Source organism: Mandrillus leucophaeus, unplaced genomic scaffold, assembly GCF_000951045.1.
Source record: "Mandrillus leucophaeus isolate KB7577 unplaced genomic scaffold, Mleu.le_1.0 Scaffold74, whole genome shotgun sequence".
In the NCBI taxonomy this organism is placed as follows: domain Eukaryota; kingdom Metazoa; phylum Chordata; class Mammalia; order Primates; family Cercopithecidae; genus Mandrillus; species Mandrillus leucophaeus.
The window spans coordinates 2,803,098-2,805,930 of record NW_012108030.1 but is presented as its reverse complement, the minus strand read 5'-3'; positions in this window follow the sequence as shown (position 1 = coordinate 2,805,930).

Below are 2,833 nucleotides of genomic sequence, written 5' to 3'. Positions count from 1 at the left end.
TCACTGCAAGCTCCGCCTCCCGGGTTCCCGCCATTCTCCTGCCTCAGCCTCCCAAGTAACTGGGACTACAGGCACCCATCACCGTGCCCGGCTATTTTTTTGCATTTTTAGTAGAGACGAGGTTTCACTGTGTTAGCCAGGATGGTCTCAATCTCCTGACCTCCTGATCCGTCTGCCTCAGCCTCCCAAAGTGCTGGGATTACAGGCGTGAGCCACCGCGCCTGGCCCAAAAAGTTTTAAAAAACTAACAACAAAAAAGAAATCCTCCTGCTTTTTTGCATTCGAGGAGATGACGTACTGAGAAGAACCACCCTTCCATATATGACTTAGATAAGACTTGAGGATGAACCCCTTGTCTGCCAAAGACAAGGGCAGACATAGACCCCCCCAAATTCCCATTTATTTGTCTCATACATGATTAGCTGCACTGTTTTGTCCCCAGTGATCAATTGAAACAAAATGCTCGTTTAACCTAACTTTCTCCTCACTGCTCGGCCTCTGAATTTCAGTCCGTCCACAGGCTCAGTCAGAATACAGCCCCTCCTTAAGCACCTCTCCTGAGAAGAATAAAACATTCCCTGGTCTATTGTCCTATACAGTAGCCCTTGCATCTTATTTCCCCACAGCTGGTTTTTTCTAGCCTTGTTTACTCCTCCCCATAAAGAAAAAGTCTTTGGCTGTGCACGTGGCCTGTACCTGTGGTCTCAGCACTCTGGGAGGCTGAGGAGGATATTCCAGAGCAGCCTGGGCAACATAGTGAGACCCTATCTCTACAAAAAAAATTAAAAATTAGCCGTGCATGGTGGCACGTGCTTATAGTCCCGGCACTCTGAGAGGCTGAGGCAGGAGGATCCCTTGAGCCCAGGAGTTTGAGCCTGCAGTGAGCTGTGATCATGCCACTGAATGCCAGCCTGAGTGACAAAATGAGACCCTGTCTCTATTTTATTTTATTTTTTAAAGAAGGGACTGGGCACGGTGGCTTATGCCTGTAATCCCAGTACTTTGGGAGGTCAAAGCAGGCAGATCATTTGAGGTCAGGAGTTCGAGACCATCCTGGCCAACATGGTGAAACCCCATCTCCACTAAAAATACAAAAAGTAGCTGGGCATGGTGGCGTGTGCCTGTAGTCCCGGCTACTTGAGAGGCTGAGGCAGTAGAATTGCTTGAACCCAGGAGGCAGAGGTTGCAGTGGACTGAAATTGCACCACTGCACTGCAGCCTGGGCAACAGAACAAGACTCTGTCTCAAAAAAAAAAAAAAAAAAAAAAGGAAAAAACCTTCCTGTTCAATTCTTGTCTCACTTACAAATCTTTTGCTTCTCTCTATTGCAATCGTCCCTTTCGCCCCTTAAAAAAAATCCTTTAAAATGAAGTCTCTTCTCAAGGCTGCAGTGAGCCGTGGTTTCGTCTGGGTGACAGAGCGAGACTGAGTCTTTAAATAAAGTCTCCTTACCAAGTATGATTTTTTTTTAAATTGAGGTGAAATTCACATAATAGAAAACCATTTTACAGGGGCCATTTCACAGAACAGTGGCATTTAGTACATTCGCGGTACTCTGCAACTACTGCTTCTGTCTCTTTCCTAATCATTTCGATCACTCCAAAAGAAAACCTCATCCCCCTTAAGCAGTTACTTACCATTTCTGCCTTCCTGATGTGTTTCGTATTTGTGTTCATTGAACACTTGCAATTCCATGAAGTGCGGAAGTGAGTATAACTTTTTTTTTTTTAGATGGAGTTTTACTCTGTCGCCGGGCTGGAGTGTAGTGGTGCAATCTTGGCTCACTGCAACCTCTGTCTCCTGGGTTCAAGCGATTCTCCGGCCTCGGCCTCCTGAGTAGCTGGAACCACAGGTGCAAGACACCAAGTCCAGATAATTTTTGTATTTTTAGTAGAGACGGGGTTTCACCGTGTTGGCCAGGATGGTCTCGACTCCTGACCTCACGTGATCCGCCCACCTGGGCCTCCTATACTGCTGGGACTACAGGTGTGACCCACTGCGCCGGGCGCGAAATGATTTCTTACTGTGAGTCATGGTCAGAAAATTTTGGAAGCCAGTGGTAGGCGCCCCCCAGCTTGACGTAGTGATTTTCAGACAATAGCCAGTTTGCAAATCGCACGCTTCGGAAATCAAACATTTCTGGCCTGTGGGCGGAGCTGTCTTAGCAGGAATCTGCCGCCAGGAGGCGCGCGTACCCCGCCGGAAGTGGGTTTTGCTCCATCCCAGACTCAGACCCTCCAAGCCGGTGATTTCCTTCTGGTCGGTTTATGTATTAGAAGCCCTGCCTTCGAATACAGTTCACAGAGCAGAGCCCTGCAGGGTGTTTTAGGCGGCTAAGAAGGGAAGTGGCTCTCCTAAGACTCTCTGTCCAGAGAGCTCATTAAATGCCTCCCGCGCCGGAAGAGGTCCCCGCCCCCGGAGGTCGCATCCCAATGGGGAGGGCACACACGAACCCCATTCACGACCCTGTCAGTGCAAGAAGGCTCCGGCCTGGGGCCGAAGAGCTGAGTCTGTATGGTGCTTGACAGCACGGGGTAGTGCCCCGCCTGGCCTGGCCACCTGCTGGCTGTGTGACCTTGGGAATCGTGCTTGGCCTTGCCGTGCCTTGGTTCCCTCCACTATAAAATGGCAGTGATAACAACAATCACTTCATAGGGTTGCGGGCATTGCATAAGTTAATACATGCAAAGCGCTCAGAAGGGATGGGGCATGTTTGTCGAACCCATTGTTAAAAATTCCCATTTTGGCCGGGCGCGGTGGCTCAAGCCTGTAATCCCAGCACTTTGGGAGGCCGAGACGGGCGGATCACGAGGTCAGGAGATCGAGACCATCC